This window comes from Leguminivora glycinivorella, chromosome 4 (genome assembly GCF_023078275.1).
Source record: "Leguminivora glycinivorella isolate SPB_JAAS2020 chromosome 4, LegGlyc_1.1, whole genome shotgun sequence".
In the NCBI taxonomy this organism is placed as follows: Eukaryota; Metazoa; Arthropoda; class Insecta; order Lepidoptera; family Tortricidae; genus Leguminivora; species Leguminivora glycinivorella.
Window position 1 is genome coordinate 19,401,975 of NC_062974.1, and position 20,951 is coordinate 19,422,925.

At 38.0% G+C, this 20,951-nt stretch overlaps 1 protein-coding gene across 4 annotated transcripts in view; it reads left to right on the forward strand.

The window, feature by feature from the left end:
• Window positions 1–20,951, forward strand: part of LOC125225866 (arfGAP with SH3 domain, ANK repeat and PH domain-containing protein) — a 115,922-nt gene that overhangs the window by 68,692 nt on the left and 26,279 nt on the right. The window lies entirely within an intron of this gene.

The following is a 20,951-nucleotide window of genomic DNA, read 5'->3' on the forward strand; positions in this document are numbered from 1 at the left end:
TTTTCGATCTAAACGTGTTGATTCTCAAATGGAACTTGTAGGCATTAAATCAAGAATTTGTGATATGAAGCCAAGAATGTAATAAATCTTGACCTAAGTCCGTGTTGATTTTTTATTTAAAACCTGCTCGAATTATGAATGAAGTCTATAAGCATCAAACCAAGAATTATTATAATCAAGCCAAGATTGTTCTAAATCTTGAAGTAAAACCTTGATATTTTTTGATTTGAACTTGTTGATTCTCAAATGGAGCTTGTAGACATTAAATCAAGAATTTGTGACACAAAGCCAAGAACTTAATAAATCTTGACATAAATCTGTGTTTATTTTTGTTTTAAGTTATTCTGGAACTTTGAATGGAGTTGCAAAGCATCAAATCAAGAACTATTAAAATCAAGCCAAGATTGAACTAAATCTTGACGTAAAACCGTGTATTTTTTTTATTTAAACTTTTATGTCTTGACTGTAGAACGTAAAAGTTAAATTAAGAAATTATGATTTCCTATTAAAAACGCAGAATTCTTGTAGTTAAATTGTGGTGAATCTTCTTTTAACAGGTTTTTATTTTTGCTTTGATAAAGGTTACTTGAACCAAAGACGTTTTTTAAGAACTAGCATATTCATACTAAAACGGTGTAATATTTTGTTGCAAATAAATACTTCTTTGATTCAAATCTGTCCTATTTGTACCAAATGTATATAAAGTTACGACTGAACAATTTTGATTCTTCTTTGAAAAAGGAATATCCCTTTAGGTTAAGACCATGTTATTAGATGAAGAATTATATTATTCCTTTTAAATAACAGTGTTTGAGAGAGTTTTCCGTCTTAAATTAAAATATCTTTTCTATCTGTGTAACAGTTCAAGTTCGTGCCAAGATCGAAATCTGTGCCCACGAAAGTTAATCACAAACCTGTTCCGTGACCTTGTATTTGAATGCTGGTTAATTTCCCTAAATAGGAAACTGTCATATGAATAACGGGTCTATAAAGCTATCAGAATTTGCCCTAAGGCAGGCCTTCGATTGATTCCGTATGCAGCGTTCTTTATGACACAGAAATTAAACCTTCTTTCCAATCTTTCCATACAGTTAGATGGGTTGACCCTGTTTACCGGTTGGGAAGGGCTTTCTCTCTTCTTACTATAATAATTTTCAGCTTTTTCTTTTTTAGCTTCACGCGGTTCACGCCTATGAGTACTAGGGTTTGCAAAAACCGGTTAACTTAAAAAACCGGTTAATAACCGAGACTTTTCCTTCAAAACCGGTTAACCGGTTATTAACCGGTTTTGAGGATTTTTAGTAAATGGCCGTACTACGCAATAGTTACCATTACCTTTAAGAATTCTGATGTTGATGATATCGTAGCAGGTATTACTTGCACGATGAAGATCATTTTTATCCAGTTTTTGGAAATTTTGTAAAATGAGGAAATTGCAAAAAAAGGCTTGTGTGGTTTGAATATGACGTCAGTTTTGCGTTTTCTAGGCATGTGGCAAAGGTCTACAACTCCCAGAGGCCCTAGTAATACAAGCAATTGATGTAAGAAAACCAAGATCTCCATTTTACCTTTCTTTTAAAAATATAGTTTGAAATATACGGTAGACTCCGGTTACAACGACGCTCAAGGGGCAGCTGATATTACGTCGTACTAACCGGATGTCGTACAAAACGAATTTCATTTCTTTTAATTAAAAATAATATCTACATCTCTATTACTAAAACATTTCAATCAATAGGTTTATTACAGAGTATTATTATCATAGTATTAATACCTTATTTTATTGTGATTTAACTTATAAGATTAGACCCGAGGCGAACAAATTGTTAAAATTTTAAAAGCAAAACTCCAAAAAGTTACATGGCCACAATGTAATCTTGCTACTTATTGTAGGCAAGACAGGGGGCCGTGCTCGGGTGGAAGTAGCTTTGTTTCTTCAATTTACTAGTAAAACTAAAAACGTTCTCGCTCGTCGTTGCAACCGGACTTGACGGACGGATTATGTGTAAAATGTGTCGTAAAAAGCGGCTGGTCGTTAAAATCGGAGTCGTAATAAACGGATGTACTTTCATACTATCACATACGAAAAGCAAATAAATACCTGTGCGTATGTCGTTGTAAGAGGTTGGACGTTAGGTCTATGCGGAGTCGTCGTAATAAACTAACCGGACTCTACTGTATTGTATAAAATGTATAATTGAGTAGACTCGGGACTAATTTTTAAAATAAAATCATTACAGATAATAATGTTGTCAATGAAAAGTAATTAATAAATCTTTATTAATACAAAACATTAAATAATTACCTATTTTTGAACCTTTTTATGGCTAATTTCCAAAATTTGAGAAATAAATACAGTTTCGGTTATTAACCGGTTAGAGACTATAAAAACCGGTTTTTAACAGAGGCCAAAAAGTCTCGGTTAACCGGTTTTTCGGTTAACCGGTTAACCGGTTTGCACACCCTAATGAGTACAGATCACCTGACGTCTTTTCATTCAACTGCACATGGAGTAGGAGAGTTTTTGACCTGCCTTCCTAAGGTACCGACCACATCAGAGCGTCGCGTGTCTCGGGGCGCGCAACGGACGTCCGCGCCACGCCACCTGAGTGTAATTCAAAAAGCGTCTCCTCAGTACATTTTGTATAGGAAGGACGTAAGACGCGCCCCAGGTAGCGTGGCGGCGGCGTGGCGCGCGCCGCGCCGCTTGGCGGCGCGCCTTACGTCCTTCCCTCCCTATAGTAAGGCGGCGGAATTGAAAAAAGTCGTCTAGTTTTAAAGTTGATGTGACTGGAGAGTATACTGCTGACAAGTGGTATCGTTGTGATCGGTAGACTTTACTGAGTACGAAATAATGACTTGTCACATTCTCAGACTGTGGGGGGGTTAACTAAGACGTCACAAAGATCGCGGTCCCGGGTTTCAATTTTTTGCCAATTTGTCTAGAACCCCTTATCCAATTTTGAAAAATGAGGTGTCGATTGAAAGCGTATAACATGCTGATTAAGATTTGTTATAAGTGAAAAGTATAGTTTTGTTAGTTATTTTTTAATTAACAATAATGCAAAAAATACTTTTTTTTTACTCTCTTTTTTTATTTTTGTGACTCAAAAAGGCAATGAAAACGGCCACTTAGCTAAAAAATATGTTATATAAATCATTTAGCTACATTATTAAGCTATCTGTTGCTTTTGAAATTTCTATGATCGGATAATAAATAAGCAAACTACAAGCACATACCTGTAGGCGGGGAGTACCGCTTGACACGCGTTCCCATACATTCGGCGTCTACCAAATTACACCTCGCGCAAAATTCGTTTCAAGCAGATATTGTTAGAACCTACGTAAGTTTATTAACTATGAAGTTCGTATGTGCACCATTATAAACTCTACTGGTTGAATAGAATCGTCTTCTAGACAATGTCACACAATGTAAACATGTCAGTTTGGTTCAGTTCGTTTGCCTGTGCGGTCGGCCGGCCGCACAAATATACATTGGAAAACTATCTAGTATTTTATTTACTGTGTCCACGGATATTTCCAACTTGGTAGCAGAGCGTGGTTAAAGAGAGTGGTGTGTGGTAATTTGTGAATAAATAAAATAAATAAATAAATCTAATTTGTCATTAGAGACAAAAGACAGTCGCTCTTTCAAGCACGGAGAGTGAGTACATGTGTCTGTCAGATGCTTGTAAAGAGGCTCTCTTTCTACGCAAGTTTCTGTTCGAAATTTACGGGGTACAGTATAGGATTACTTTGTTTAATGACAATCAGTCTGCACTGAAATTGTGTGCTAATTCTATGTACCACGCCAGAACGAAGCACATCGATGTACGGCATCACTTCATCAGGGAAATCGTTGAGGAAGGTACTGTCGTTTTGAAATACCTATCAACTGATGAAATGGTGGCCGATGTTTTAACGAAACCGTTAGCAAAAGAAAAACATGATAAGTTTGTTAGTCATTTATTTGTATCATTAAATAAGTGACTTGGCTCTAAGCAATATACTATATACTTGTGAAGGTATAGTTTGTTTTAGATCCGTTTCATGTATGTTTTGACTATTTGTAGTTTTATATGTTACGGATACTTTACGAAATTTACTGATACCTTTGCTATGCCTATTTTTGTGTTGTAGGTAATGTTTTGTTTTTAGACAGCGGATGTGTCTAATGTATTTGCTTAGATTACTATGTGTTTAATGTATGTGATGTACATGAGTTTATATTGGTTCAAGGGCCAATGTTAGAACCTACGTAAGTTTATTAACTATGAAGTTCGTATGTGCACCATTATAAACTCTACTGGTTGAATAGAATCGTCTTCTAGACAATGTCACACAATGTAAACATGTCAGTTTGGTTCAGTTCGTTTGCCTGTGCGGTCGGCCGGCCGCACAAATATACATTGGAAAACTATCTAGTATTTTATTTACTGTGTCCACGGATATTTCCAACTGATATACCTCTAATCTTATTCATCGTAACCTATCAATATTTGTATCATTTGAAAGTACAATTAAAGTCCTTTAAGAAACAATATCAACCATTTTCTTAAAATCAATAATCGCCAGTCTACGGTGGTTACAAAGAAAAAAAGCGGGGATTCAATTTGACTGGTTCCCTAGGTTTGATACCCTAGACGAGTTTAAAAGGGGAGGTAAAGGTGACAAATATGGGTCGTTCTCTGGCCTGAAAGCTACACAGAGGGCCAGGGGAAGAAAAACTAGGGTTTAAGTTATTTTTTCTTTTATTTGTTGATTTTATTGTGTTTAATTTTTTTGTAATTTTATCAAGAATACACGCTGGTTCTTTTTGTGAAAATGCCCTTTTTTATGAGAAAATCGATGAATTTCATGGCATTTTCCGATAGAGACTAAAATTAACTTTCAAATAAGGCCACATAGTCATACTTTTACTTATATAATATTAAGGGAAATAGCCCCGGCGGAGTAGTGCAAGCGGGACAGCAGTGTAGCAATCCATAAACCTGACTTCACTGGTTCCTCAGTGCCACACATAGTGTTACGAGGTGCCCTGCGCGCCCTGCTCTCTAATATGTGGGTCAATACTGCTTCAACGCAAACGATTGAGATGTGTGATTTTTTTGACACTGAGTGTATTTGCAGGAGCTGCATGTACTTAACAAGTGTACCCCAACAACTATTTCATGTTTATAACGCATTATAATAATAAATATGCTCTTGGCGTAGGGATGTGACGACCCCATCGCCCATTGGTTTAACCAGTGCAATCAGTCAACGCAGGGCAGCTTGTGGCGAGCTGTTGGGGAACAGCGACCCCACGTACCCGAGTGCTCCTGGGGAGTTCTGTTACCCGTAAGGCGGGTGGGTGGGACAGTACTCTCTACCTCTGGCTTGCCTTGGCTGGTCGTCCAGAGTGGAGTCGTTAGGGTTACATGCCCCAGGGGTGGAAGTGAAAATTTGCATAAGACGCGAGTTGGTACAGTGGCTTGACAGCCACTGGGCAGAAAGCGGTGTACACCTCTCAACACCCTTGAGTTCCCACACCGGTGTTGCCCTTGAGCCATCTTGAATGTCGCTTTTTGTGGGGGCCCATCTTATGGGGACGAGTCACCGTCTGCCGGAAATAAAATTGGATACCATTTTATTAGGCAGGCGTCCGGTTTTTTATCCATAGCCCAGTATTTAGTCCATCACTCTCATCAAAATAGCCCAGTTCATTTTAGATTCCATTAACTCTCAAATAGTCCTTACACCCTGGCGGGTGCTGCCTCTGCGTGTGTCCCATGATACGGGCAAGGACAGCATCCGCTCGGTGTACCCCTTACATTTCATTAAAGTGTCAAAAGGGCCTCTACGCGTTGGCTTCGGCCCCGCGCACGCCTCCCAAAGGTCCGGAACACCATTGTTCCGTGATGGGAAAGACATACAAATATGCTCTTAATGTTATCTTGATCTTGACTTCTGTCGAATAATTATGTTCTGAGAAAAGTGGCTAAAAGTAATGATTATAATTACTAAAACATTAAAGGTAACTTCATTTTAGTGATTTAATGTGTATAACGACCGAAGTCTAATCGTTTTGATTTTAAGATTACTTTTTAATACCTACTGGGTCAAAAAACCGCACCTCTAAGTCGTTTGAGTTCAAACGGTATTACTTGGTATTACCCTTAATATTATATAAGTAAAAGTATGTATATGTGGCCTTATTTGAAAGTTAATTTTAGTCTCTATCGAAAAATGCCATGAAATTCATCACATTTCTCATAAAAAAGTGAATTTTCAGCAAAAGAAACCAACGTGTATCCTTGATAAAATTACAAAAAAAATTAAACACAATAAAATCAACAAATAAAAGAAAAAATAACTTAAAACTAAACTTAAACCCTAGTTTTTTCTCCCCTGACCCTCTGTGTAGCTTTTAGGCCAGAGAACAACCCATATGTCACCTTTACCTCCCCTTTTAAACTCGTCTAGGGTATCAAACCTTAGGAAACCAGCCAAATTCCATACCCACTTTTTTCCTTTGTAACCACCGCAGACTGGCGATTATTGATTTTAAGAAAATGATTGACATTGTTTCTTAAAGTACTTTAATTGTACTTTCAAATGATACCAATATTGATAGGTTACAATGAATAAGATTAGAGGTATATCTGCTTGAAACGAATTTTGCGCGAGGTGTAATTTGGTAGACGCCGAATGTATGGGAACGCGCGTCAAGCGGTACTCCCCGCCTACAGGTATGTGCTTGTAGTTTGCTTATTTATTATCCGATCGTAGAAATTTCAAAAGCAACAGATAGCTTAATAATGTAGCTAAATGATTTATATAACATATTTTTTAGCTAAGTGGCCGTTTTCATTGCCTTTTTGAGTCACAAAAATAAAAAAAAGAGAAAAAAAGTATTTTTTGCATTATTGTTAATTAAAAAATAACTAACAAAACTATACTTTTCACTTATAACAAATCTTAATCAGCATGTTATACGCTTTCAATCGACACCTCATTTTTCAAAATTGGATAAGGGGTTCTAGACAAATTGGCAAAAAATTGAAACCCGGGACCGCGATCTTTGTGACGTCATAGTTAACCCCCCCACAGTCTGAGAATGTGACAAGTCATTATTTCGTACTCAGTAAAGTCTACCGATCACAACGATACCACTTGTCAGCAGTATACTCTCCAGTCACATCAACTTTTTCCGAGACCCTCTCGCCGCTCTACTACTATACAAAATGTACTGAGGAGACGCTTTTTGAATTACACTCAGGTGGCGTGGCGCGGACGTCTGTTGCGCGCCCCGAGACACGCGACGTTCTGATGTGGCCGGTCACTAACTTGTTTGTGTTTTTAAGGTTCTACTGGTTGGTTTTTAACGATTTACGTTTCTTAACTAAGGTTCTATTATTGGAACCTCTTGGTAATGCTTTTTTATTTATCCATACTTAATATTATAAATGGGAAAGTGTGTGTGTCTGTTTGTTGTCCCTCTTTCACGGCAAAACGGAGCGACGAATTGACGTGATTTTTTAGGTGGAGATAGTTGAAGGGATGGAAAGTGACATAGGCTACTGTTTGTCTCTTTCTAACGCGAGCGAAGCCACGGGCAAAAGCTAGTTTCTTATAAAAACGTTGTAAAATATTATTTCTCCTTGATCTGATCAGTTCACCTAGAATGAGAGATCTTCCACGTACTCACTGGTTTCTCAGAACTATGATCAGGGGGCCGATTTTTGAGTCTCACGGCGTTCGAATTCAGAAAATTGTCACTGAAAATAATAGGCAATTCACCGTTTTCAACCAGTATTTTAGTGACAGTAAGACTCAAAAATCGGCCCCCAGATCTCCAAGAAATATCCCCGTAACTGATGAAGTAAACTTCTTCCGACAAGAAAACTAATTAAGCTATAGCTTTCAGATCACGTACAAAACAAAAACCGACGGTGTCAGTAATAAATCCCCGGACTAGCACTTAGCTTAAGCTTCAGGCAAGGAAGAAAGCCGGGCAATTAATGGTTAGTGCGCAATTTGCACTGGCTTCCAAGCGTACGGACCTGTTGGTCTCTACCTATGGCTGTGCACAGACATATACGAGTTATAGACCATTAGTAATAGAAATTTAACTTATTGTCATTTTTAACCCCCGACGCAAAAACGACGGGGTGTTATAGGTTTGACGTGTCTGTCTGTTTGTCTGTCTGTCTGTCTGCCTGTCTGTCTGTCTGTGTGTGTGTCTGTCTGTGGCATCGTAGCTCCCGAACGGATGAACCGATTTAGATTTAGTTTTTTTTTTCTTTCAAAGCTGAGTCAGTCCGGAGTGTTCTTAGCCATGTTTCATGAAAATCGGTCCACTATGTTGCGGTTGGGGGTTTTTCAAAATTTGAATTTTTCGGTGTGAGTTTGATTGCAGTGCATGTAATATCTAGCACGATCTTTTATGTAGGAGTATTATTTCCGGCTCCTGAGTGCCTGTATCACTAATTCATTGCAACCATTTCTATTGTTTGTGATCGCCACATTCGCCACCCCACTTCTTGGCCACCAATTCTACCAATCCACCAATTGTCGGTCAAGGTCTGCAACTTGCATCACTGCTGCAGGATCTGGATGTAATTCAAAAATCCATTCAGAAGTTAGTTACGATTGCATAGGGCGATACGATGCGCGCAGATGTTTCCCCTGCCACTATGTAGTCTATTCAAATATGTCCGTGTCTGCCACTCCCCGCTAACCGCGCCCCAGGGCCCATACTACGGCCACTCATTAGGCTTCACTCACGATATAAACGCTCTACATATTTCACTGCCTAACAACTTTGATTTTTTGCTGTACCCGGCACCCGCCCAACTATACGAAGTACGGGCTTCCTCAGAAGGGTTTGGGGTGCCGCTGACCTTATGTTGATTGGGAACTTCAAAAATGCTTTTCTATTTCATGGCAAATGAATTTCGGATACCGTGCGGTTTTTATTATGAGCTGGAAAACTTCAAGGAGCTCATTGGTAGTACTCGGGGACGCTTTTTGAGTCGCGACCTTTTTTAAAAAGCCAGCCTTAGGCACTTTAGTTGTGATAACTTCTTGTTAAAATACTCTAACATGGGGACGATTCTTTGAAACTGACTGAAGAATAAAACGTTTAATAAAGACTTATCGTTTTAACATACATCTTGGTTACGTGCTTAAAGTAAATACCATAGTTACATAGTAATAGGTATATAACAACTCGGCGTAAAACTAGGTTATTGCAACTATGTATCTACAATTAAGTACATCATTAACGCATATAATTTGTCAATTCACGGTCGCCGGTATTTTAGTTGTGCTCCGATTTCTACCTGTGCGTGAGTGCCAATGATAAGCAATGGTGTGGAATTTTATGCAGCTGTGCCATTTGCGTGGCTTCTAGTTTATTTAAGCCTGCAGGGTCTATTTTCAACCATGTACACTACACACAGATGTGTGTGTGACAGACTGCGTTCTGAGTTACATGTATTGTGTAATTTATGACGTACAAGTTATACTATCCCCGGGACGGACGTTGACGTCTGGACTTCCTTATTGCCTCAATATATTTATTCGCAATTTGGATTTTCCTATTGGCCCACTGTCTTTGTATGTAGGTTCTATGTATTGGCCTTATATTCCGTATTGCCGCTGCCGCCATTGTTGGTTGAAATAACATACAGTAATAAAGCGACTATCGCCTATGTTTGGCAATTAACAGTCTGATTATTAGACGGTCTGCGGACGTCCTCATTTCTCTTATGATTAACGTGGGCGGTATGTAGCTGGTGTTTTTCGTTAATTTAAGTAAGTAAAAGTTTGTGAGTTCTGTGAGATTGATTAATGTTCACCGTGACCCGTTTACGTTGCCCTGGAGTGTTTTTTTTTCTCGGTTTGTGTTAAAGAAAAAAATCTTTCGATTTTTACCTTGTTATCAAATAGTGGTAGCTATTCGTAGAGTAGTGACTTAACTTATCGTGAAAAATACCATATTAACAATAACAATTATTTATTTATTTATTTATCGTATGGCATTTATACGTCTTACTGGATTTCAATTACATAATGATTTCCTTAAGTATTAAATCTTAAACTATAACAATACGTTTCCCTAATACAATTTATAATTATAGCCCACTCACACTCTACTTCAATTCATAATTAATGTAAATAAATAATTACAATGCATCCATAATTATGCCACAATGCGTCACTAAAATCCCGGATTGCGATGCATATGACAGCCATATTGGGATATGCATTGTCTCGATTATTATGACTACACTCCATTACATTACAATTCTAAAAGGGCATATCTGATTATTCTTTTGCCGCCCAGTGTGCGTAGCCGAATGCACAAACGCTTCACGAAATGCTCACGAAACGTATTGGTGAGCGAATCGTGAGCGAATCGTGAAGCGTTTGGGCAACCGGCTATGCACAGTTGCACACTAAAATCTATAAAAAGGTCTGCTGTTCGGTCCACCTGGAGTTAGAATTTTTATTTTGTCATGGCAAGTTTTGACGTCATGACGGCTAAAGATTAAATTAAAATGTTTAATTTTTGGGTTGGGTCTAAAATAGTATTCATGCATTTATATATAAGGTTATGTGATTTTTCCTACATTCATTTCACAAATTGGATAAGTGAACTCAATTGATATGTCTGAAATAAACCAATAAAGTAACGACATTTTTGACGGATGAGGTTCCTTTCGTTGTTGTGTCGATCGATCATTTTTTTATAGGCAAAATTTAGCCTAGATTAATATTAAACGACTACAAAAAAGGAGGAATTCATATTATTATGGAAAATCCGAAGCTGCACAGTCTCCTCAATAGTTAAATTTTATTGTTTATATTTTTATGTAAGTTTATATAATACCTAATAGCTAGAACTAAAGACAAACAGTTGTCATCGTGTATGCGGTAACTAATAATTTTTCACCAACTTATTACCTTTTTCCACTGTCTCCATAGCTGCGGTCATCACAAAGGCCGTTACACACAAACCGCGTATCTGCATACGTTGAAAGGTCGCAGGTTGTCACTGACACTGGTTTACAGTTACCTTATTTGGTACTGTATGTGAATCGCGGACAATGGTTTCTGTTGTGCAGACACCATCAGAAATATCGGAGCGATCCAGGTGCTCAGAAATATGTATCACGCCTTCATTGTCTAAATAGAGTCAGTTTTGATAGTGTGTATAGTCAATAGTAGCAATGTATTAACTTTTACTACTGAACCCAAATCGGCTGTCATTACAAAAGGAAATGTCGCAGATTGTCAGTGACACTGGTTTACAGTTACCGTATTTGGTACTGTATGTGAATCACGGACAATGGTTACTTTTATTGTGCAGACACCATTAAATTTATCGGAGCGGTCAAGGTGCTCACAAATAAGTAAACACACATAGGTATGTTTAGATTAAATAGACATGACATGATTGACATGACATTATGAAGAGTCATATTGGCTGTGATAATAATGTCTTGTCAAAATCTAAACACATAACACCAGAGGTTTCCTTAGAAGTTTTTAGTCCGATTTCAAGCAAGCGATCATGTTACTACTGTAATCCAAGACGCGTTGCGCATTGTATTTGATTACATAGCGTGCAAACCTAAATGTTCAAACGCATAACTTACTCTAAACGTGATTACTTACAAATTGTTGCATGTCAACACTTTTTGTGTCGTTACGTTAACAAATGAAGATAATATTTAGGTACCGATTATGACGTAAGATTTTTTATCATAATTAAGTGGTCCCAGTTGTATAGTGTCCTGTCTTTATTCGTCAAAAGATTTTACCAAGAAAATCATTCAGGACACTGTTTTATAGGATACTGTTGCTAATTTTGTAATCTATATTTACGTCACTCGAATATGCAAAGGTGATAAATAGTGATAATGAAATTTTGATCCGCACCTCCTAAGGACCGAAACAATCAGAAAAGTCTCCTGAATTTAAAACAAATGGAATGCTCATGCTCTTACGACTATGATGGTAAATTGTGCAATAACTAGGTTACCAATTGTTGATAGATCAAATCAAATTGATAAGATTTTACGCTTGTTTCAAATGTAGAATTTCGTAAAAGAACCAGCGTATTTGTTTTCATAATATGTTTACAAACGTTGGAGTCGTCATAAAAACAAATAGAAACGCCAGTAGAAACAAGTTATTAGGATGCACATGGAAATTGAAAGTTAAGTTCGTTGACATCGTGTCGCTTGCAAAATCGATGCGTCTGTCTCGCTAGAATGCCAAATTATCTCCAGCCGATGCCAAATGGCTCTTAGTTCATGGACACTTTGCGACATAAAGAACAACGAATTTGGCCTTAATTTGTCTCTAACTCTCTACCTCTTACATTAAAAAGCGAAGGAAATATAGACTTTTTTATCATAAAAAGAGGGAATGTAGGTGTTTATTATTTGCAATCAATGCCTAATGGCAAAATCTTGTTTTATGGACGTGACAAGAATTTCAAATAAGTTATGTACTTTGCCATAGTAGGGTTAGCTAAATTTCAGAAGCAATTTTAGTCTAAACACTTCCTTCGAGTAGAAAAGTATTTTCTTTTTCATTGCTTTGCGGACACTTATTCAGATTCAGACCATTTGTGATTGAAAAAATAAGGATTTGCGATTGAGAAGACACAGTGCGGCAAAGTCATCATTATGGATACTTTGTCATCACATCCTCACTTTTCTCAATCGAATTCGGCGCAAAAAGCAAAGTCAAAGTTACAAACTTTACTGTTCTGATTTATAGAGTGGCGATACTAAACAACTCATCTTAATTCATGGACACGTTGCGCCATCTGGGATGACAACAAATCAACGTCTAGTCTAAATTTATCAATAGGGTCTTGCGACGAGGTCGCCAATTGAATTGATGGGCTGATTGTATGCAGTTTATTCTCGCTGTCTAGCCCATTTGTATAAAAGCTATTCACATTTATCGTGGTTTATGTCCATATCAAGTCTTGACTATTGATATAAATAGTGCTCAAATATGTACTTATCACAATCTACTTCTACGTATCAAGCATTATATACCAAGAGGCAGGAGTTACTGTTACCATCAAATCAAAAGTAATGAATCTAATGATCATCAGACATTGTCTGAATTCTGTATGTTTTTTTTTTAAATATCGTTGGAGCAGTTTTTCATCCCCTATTACCTATTATTAACCTCCTCAATTCTGCGCGCAAACCTTCTCTCCTGGGACAAATTTAATTAAGTTTTAGGTTATTTTCGGACACGGACACAAAACGTTCGTATATTTTTTGTAAATGTTCCCTAATAAAATAAGTTACCTAGTAAAAGAACCTAAAACATTGGTTTTCCTAGAAACCCAGGCATAATTAGTTCCGACCACGAACCTAACCAGTTCTTTTTATCAGCATCACGAAAGAAACTACCACGCAAAGGTCTAAAAGCAATTTCAAAAGTCCTTGCGTGATAGAGATTCTATAAGCTGATCTGTCACACATAGTTTATCACTCGACTTTTCTTTATGTTGCTACGCTCAGAATTTACGGAGGTTCTACATGTTATAATGTTCGATCTTATTTCATCTTTTCCAATTATATTTTATGATGCCGGAAGGTGTTACTGTATATTTCCTAGACAGCAAGACTTGCTGCATACAAAAATCTCGTCTTTCTTTTTTCTTATCTCTACAATTTTTGCATGTCGTTAGTCGTTAGCAGTGACAAAAACATGTCGTTCTCGCTCCCCCAATTTGCTCTATGAAAGATTGGAGCTGATTGGAAGTTTCATATTAAAATAAATAATAGTTTTTTTTTTTTAATTTTCTCCTTCCTTGGCTGGAGGCTAGATCAGTATTCAGCCCATTGCTCCCTTCAATCGCGTCATCAGTATTGCGTTTAGCCTCTGCGACGTTACCGCGCTCTGCTAGTTTAATTTCCTGTCCGCAATCAGATCCGTTCCTCGAATTAATCTAGCTACAATTTCATCTTTACCTTGGCGCTAAAGTACGCGCAATATTATAACTTAAGAGCGTTATAACATTTCGGCGTCGGGCGAAATTAGGTATTTTACCCGCCGCGCGAGCCCAATATGCCGACCCTTTCTAGCACGTCTTATCGCTCGCTCGCACTACAATAATGGACAAAACAATCTTGATCCTTCCTATGGAATTTTGATAACAACCACAATCTACTATCTCGATATAAACTTTTGATTTCTAATAAACATTATTTTGTACGAAAAGACTAGAATATAGCGCAAAATAATATTAATTACGTTAAAATTTATTTAAAAATTTAAAGTAATAATTATAAACTGTGATCATATTTAAGTAGATCCCATCCCAAATGTTTGCTTTTGTTATATGATAAGTATTAGAGTAAAGTATATATTAATATGATGATAAAATAAGTCAAATATAATTCTAATTACTTCAAGGTGGTACTCAGGGTCTGATGATGGAGCCAGATGGTGGTCACCTGTACCAATGAACCATGTAACTAAACCACTTCGTATTTAGGCTCGTTGGGTTCATCTCAACAAGACCTTTGACAAGAGGTGGTACTTAGGGTCTGATGATGGAGCCAGATGGTGGTCACCAGTACCAATGAACCATATGACTAAACCACTTCGTATTTGGGCTCATTGGGTTCGTCTCAACAAGACCTTTGACAAGAGGTGGTACTCAGGGTCTGATGATGGAGCCAGATGGTGGTCACCAGTACCATTGAACCATATGACTAAACCACTTCGTATTTGGGCTCATTGGGTTCGGCTCAACAAGACCTTTGACAAGAGGTGGTACTCAGGGTCTGATGATGGAGCCAGATGGTGATCACCAGTACCAATGAACCATATGACTAAAACACTTCGTGTTTAGGCTCAATGGGATCGTCTCAATAAGACCTTTGACAAGAGCTGGTACTCAGGGTCTGATGATGGAGCCAGATGGTGGTCACCAGTACCGATGAACCATGGAACTAAACCACTTCGTGTGTAGGCTCATTGAAATCGTCTCAACAAGACCTTTGACAAGAAGTGGTACTCAGGGTCTGATGATGGAGACAGATGGTGGTCACCAGTACCAATGAACCATATGACTAAACCACTTCGTGTTTAGGCTCATTGGGTGTCTCGACAAGATCTTTGACAAGAGGTGTTACTCAGGGTCTGATGATGGAGAGAGATTGTGGTCACCAAAAATCAACTCGCATATTTGAATAACATAAAAAAACGAAGTGGTTCAGTTACATGGGTTTATTGGTACCGGTGACCACCATCTGGCTCCAACATCAGACCCTCAGTACCACCTCTTATCAAAGGTCTTATTAAGAAGAAGTAAGAACCCAATGAGCCTGATTACTAAATGGTTTAGTTACATGGATCACTGGTACTGGTGACCACCATCTGGCTCCATCATCAGACCCTGAGTACCACCTCTTGTCAAAGGTCTTATTGAGACGATCCCAATGAGCCTAAAGACGATGTGGTTTAGTCATATGGTTCATTGGTACTGGTAACCACCATCTGGGTCCATCATCAGACCCTGAGTACCACCTCTTGTCGAAGGTCTTGTTGAGACGATTTCAATGAGCCTACATACGAAGTGGTTTAGTTCCATGGTTCATTGGTACTGGTGACCACCATCTGGCCCCATCATCAGACCCTGAGTACCACCTCTTGTTAAAGGTCTTATTGAGATGAACCCAATAAGGCTAAACACAAAGTGGTTTAGTCATATGGTTCATTGGTACTGGTGACAACCATCTGTCTCCATCATCAGACCCTGAGTACCACCCTTCTGGCTCCATCATCAGATCCCGAGTACCACCTCTTGTCAAAGGTCTTATTGAGACGATCCCATTGAGCCTAAATACGAAGTGGTTTAGTTATATGGTTCATTGGTACTGGTGACCACCATCTGGCTCCATCATCAGACCCTGAGTACCACCTCTTGTCAAAGGTCTTGTTGAGACGAACCCAACGAGCCTAAACACGAAGTCGTTTACTTACATGGTTCACTGGTACTGGTGACCACCTTCTGGCTCCATCATCAGATCCCGAGTACCATCTTGATGTGTCTTATCATCTTGACCGTATTGTAATTTTCACATATTTATCATCATAACGTTGTAATACTTTAACATTCAAACATAACAAAATATTACAAAAGCAAATATTTACGGATCTAGGATCAAATTCGTTGGTCGCTGTTTACACACACACAATGCGAGGATAGCCCGTGTATAAACAAGGCGTCCGACCCACACAACGATAAATATTCTCGACGTTTGCGATGAAAACTCGGAGAGCGAAGTGACATACGTCTCACCTCCTCGAGCTCCGGCGCGGCACTGAAATAGCAGGCGTCCGTCGCCGGTAAAATAGCGACAGGAAGGCTAGTTTTCAAAAAATTGGCAAAAAATCATGATAAAATATTATAACGACAAATGGATAACAGCAATTTAAGCACATTGTGCAGATTATTTATATACTAAAATAACTTCGATAACATGTAGATTTTCGGAGAAATGATCACTTGTTTCGATGTATTTTCAAGACAAAATTGAGTTCGTTTTACTTTCAATTTCTCAATTTCAAAGGATTAAATGATAAATATTGTTTAATGGGCCTAAAGTACAAGATATTAGGAATAGGGTTTGCTCCCGGGAAATACCGGTACCGAAAGTACCGGGAATTCCCGGGATTTTTGGCCAAGCAAAGAACCGGGAAATCAACTTGAAAAATCCCGGTACTTTCGGTACTTTCGGGAAATACTTTTTAATGACTTTTTTGCTACAAAATGTATTTATTTCTATTTATATTATTTATACAGTTAAAAAATAGGCGTAGGTACAGTAACACGCGCCTAATAACTATTTAATAGCGGGTGGCAGTGGCAGACTGGCTGACGTAGCCACCGCGATACTCTAGCTAGTCCCGCTAGTCGGTAGTGGAGTTTTGTATTTTTGGTGAAGGTTTGTTATATTAATTTGTGTATTTATTTTTCCTCTCTCAATCTTATTTCTCATTTGACTTATTTATCTACATGTTATAAAAGAAAGTCTCCCAACGCGTATGTCTGTGTGTTTGCTAATTTTGCGATAGACTCAGAAACTATTAAACGGATTTTCATACGTTTTTCACCTATGTATGAATATAGTGATTCTTGAGGTAAACCTTCCTCCCAAGGTTTTGTAATAAATTGTTATAAATTGATTAAAACATGACGATATGTGCTAATCAAGTCGGTAAAAATGACGCTGCTTAAGAGTTTCAATCGAAAACCCTGCCCATACCGATCGACATAAATATAACAAAATAACCTATGGTGGAATTGTACCTCTTATCCATATACATAATAATATGTAGGTCTAAAAAAAGTCGGCGATGGCTTATGACTAACTTTTAAAGATAACCGCTATAAACATGTAAACTTTTAAAAAACGTTTATATATAAATGTGGTATTGCGGTATTCCAAAAAAATTCCAGAAAACGACCAACGTTCTCGAGAACGTTCCCTCTGATTAGCAATAAAATAGTGCACTAGCTCAAATGTTTTGTTACCTTTACATCCTTTGCTTCAAATGACGTCTTTGGGGAATTTTGTGAGGTTTTACTGACGATCTATAATCAGTTATTAACTTATTATATTTCTTTAGTAGTATTTGTCATTTCTTTTACTAAGCGATTAAACATCTCCCAGTAATGGCAGATCACTTAATCGGTGCAATGTATTGCAACAGTAACCATTGGTGCCTTATGGTTGCCAGATTGTCGGGTTTAGGTGGAATTCTCACAATTTTTTGCTTGTTCTCCCGAATCCCGATAAGTAATAAAAAAAGACAGATAAAATAATACGCCGAGCGAAGCTGGGACGGCTCGGTTCTAGAAATATAATAACAAAAGGCGTAAAATCCCTAAAAATATGTTGTTTTATTTGAAAAAGCGAAATAATTAGACCAGTCCCGAAAGTACCGAAAATCCCGGGAAATCCCGGTTCCATATTGCTTCGGTACCGAAAATCCCGGTTCTTTAAAACAGTACCGGTACTGCAATCCCTAATTAGGAATTTAAATTTACCGCATTTATGAGAGTGAGCTTATCAAATTGTACATAATAAGAGCTCCGAAATCTGTGCTTCGCGCGGTTTTTCCTAAACGAGCATCAGAAAAAAAATCATTACTAATTGAAAAAGCTTTTTCTTCCATATGTTTTTTAATGAACCGACAGTTAATTAGATTTTCTAACTGAAACAAGTACTTTTACTGTCTTTTAGTATGAGTAAAGTGTACAATTTTGCCGATAAATATTGTACATTTTACAATATATCGCCTTTTTTTGTCATAGCGCTCTCTGTCCTGCTTCGCACGGCCAGCCAAGTATTTAGTCCAGCAATCCACAATTTACGGAGTCGGTATTGTAGCCCCTGCGACGTTGCTGCGCTCCGCTGGTTTCATTTCCTGGCCGCAATCAGATCCTCTCCTCAAACTAACCATTTGACTAACGGAGTGGACGTAGCGGAAACGACGGGACGGAGAGTATCTGTCTACAAATTCTAGTTATCAACTTTTTTATGAAATTTACTGTAGGTACATGAACTGTAGGTGTAATTTAAATAATATGTGAGTGCTGTGCACGGGAAAACGTCCCACTTTGTCGATCGCTATAAAGTCGCGTTTTCAGTTTATTTATATAACTAGCGACCCGCCCCGGCTTCGCACGGGTACTATACCTACATGTAAACCTTCCTTTAGAATCACTATCTATTATAAAAAACCGCATCAAAATCCGTTGCGTATAGTTTTAAAGATTTAAGCATAATACATAGGGACATAGGGACAGAGAAAGCGACTTTGTTTTATACAATGTAGTGAAGATACAAATAAATCTCGCCTTAATGATAACCGACAAAGTGGGACGTTTTTCTAAACACACTCACATATGTTGACTTGCTTCCATGGTGGCAGGCTTTCGTCATTATTACTTAAAGACACTTGTCTTAGATATTCTAATAAGACACTATGTCTTTTCAGTGCCATTAGCAACTGGCGAGAATCTGTATGCCAATCCGCACTGGATGTATGTAGCTAATTGCGAGATTTTTCAGATTTGATGGAGGTACTTAATTGAACAAAAGCCTTTGTAATAAATACATGTAGGAGGTTTGATTGGTTTATGCATAAAGTAGGTATATTTTGGTTATACGGATTATACCTCTATTGTTTATACCTGTCATTCTTCGGTTCATGAGTTATGGTTCTCGGAAAATTGATTAGCTGCGTCGTCGCGTCGCGTTTTTGCTGCTATATCAATGTCGATTGAGATTTTCTTTAAGGTTGTTCTAGCATTTCACAGTTTCGTTTTCTGTCAACCCCTTATTTGCCAAGAGTGGCACTGAAACTTAAGTAGTTTTATGTGCTCTGCCTACCCCTTCATGGGATACAGGCGTGATTGTATGTATGTATGTATGTATGTATGTTCTAGCATTTATCATCCATTAACAAGAAAATAATGTTATTAACCCTTTTAAATATAGGTATTATTACGTAGCTGTTCATTCAAGCTGACTCGTAAAATAACAGAAACAGCTAGTACGATAGTTTATCTTCTGCTGTTAAATGCACTGAAAACAAGAAATGATTTTTCAAAAACATTCATTTCGAACTGCAGTTCATTTTCACTCTCCTACATTTACAAAAACCCCGACGTTTTTAAACAAGAGCTGAAGTTCATAAAGTCCGTCTGTGATTCCGATTGGCGAGCCTTTGTGGCTTACAAAAATAAAATAGAAATGAAATGAAGCCCTACCGCCGGTGCGGTACGGGCGTCAGGTCGACGACCGGCCTTGCGCCCGCCGCGCAGGGCCGCTGCAGTTCTGACCCTTGCTTTGTTCCTGTGCACGTTCTTCCACAACATTTCACCTGAGATAAAAAGGGTACAAAGACACGTGGGTAATAAATTTAAAGTGGTCGATTATCTGGACATTTATTAATCGTTGCTGTTGAAGAATATCGGCTGAGATTTATCGGATGAGAGTATTCAATGTTACGGCAATCGATAAAGTAGCTCAGTTTTTTATGTCCATGCCGGATTTTCCTTGATGTACATTTCCGTTCTGTACAAAAAACTATCAACTAGTTAGAGAGGAAGGAAATGCGCTACTTGCTCTTATTTTAAAATGTAATTTTGGCCGGATGTTCATATCCGTCTTTATAGAACTCTTTTCAAATTTTGTAAGGGCAATTTCAACGCGCAGAGCTTGCTTGGTTAGTTTGTTTATTTCTTATGCCCTTAAATGTTATTGGTGTCAAATGCCCACGGCAAATTAAACTTACAGAGAGAAACAAATTCTCAAAAGGCACGCATTTAATTCGAAACAAAACAAAATTCCACAGTCCACACCATTTATTTCACTTTAGAATCTAGATAAAATTACTAAACTAAGGTAACTATTACTATTAGTTTTGATATGATAATGATGTATAGGCTTGTGCCGTTTCGTTCATTGATCGGAGCGCTCCGATCTCGTTCAATCGCTCCCACGAACTAGTTCGCTCTTTTAGGTCTTTGCTCATTTAGTTCAGTCAGACCAGCGACCACTACGGTAGGAAAGATCAGAACGAATGGGATCGACTAGTGTCAAAATGATACGAATATTCCACAGATAATAACAATTCCGGGCCGAAAGGTTGAAAGTAACCGAATTTTAATATGAAACTTGACGTTTTTGTGTCGCTTTGCTAAATAGCTCGCTCTCGGTCGGCGCAGTCACACACTCGTTCTCGATCCAAACCGCTCGCGCTCGCCTATACTGAACTAAATCAGCAAAGACCGATTCACAGAGCACGGAAAGATTCAGTTCATTTCGGTCATTGATGGGATTGTATTCCTTACAGTTCATAGTTCGTGAACGACACAAGTCTAATGATGTAAGATATCGATA